The sequence below is a fragment of the Formica exsecta genome, unplaced genomic scaffold (genome assembly GCF_003651465.1).
Source record: "Formica exsecta isolate Colony F162 unplaced genomic scaffold, ASM365146v1 scaffold47, whole genome shotgun sequence".
Lineage (NCBI taxonomy): Eukaryota > Metazoa > Arthropoda > Insecta > Hymenoptera > Formicidae > Formica > Formica exsecta.
Genome location: NW_021851936.1, coordinates 945,125 through 945,678, shown reverse-complemented (window position 1 = coordinate 945,678; position 554 = coordinate 945,125).

Genomic DNA, 554 nt, shown 5'->3' with positions numbered 1-554 from the left:
GGCGAAAGAGACACCGGACAAGTTTCTCTATCCTGCTGTCGGGTGTGACTTATGCGTTTTGACCTCGTCCGGATCTCTGATATCTTTGATCATCGCCGAACCTCATGGCCAATTGTCAAAAATCGCCGAATATCGAGTCGCCACCTATTCGTATCTCCCTCTGTCTTCCTCAACACGGTCAGATCACCTTGTCAGATCACTGGATATACCGAAAGATCGATCGATTAATATATTTGTCGATTTGTCGGAGCACAATTCGTAAAAGAACGAGAACTCGGCGACGATCGTAATACTTCGTTAAGTCACTTTCCGTCGACGGTCACAAATTTCATCTTTTAGGTCTTCGACGAAAATGAAACGTTTATCAATAGGCAGTATCGATCACAGTAAGAAATCGCGATGACACTCGGAGCGCGAAGATCACTCGCTGCGTCTCCGTGAATTATTCCTGGTGAACGATCGCGAGCCCCCTTTTTAATTCGCGAGGCATCAATGCATATAGGGAAGAGAGAATGAGAGAGAGAGAGAGAGAGAGAGAGAGAGAGAGAGAGACA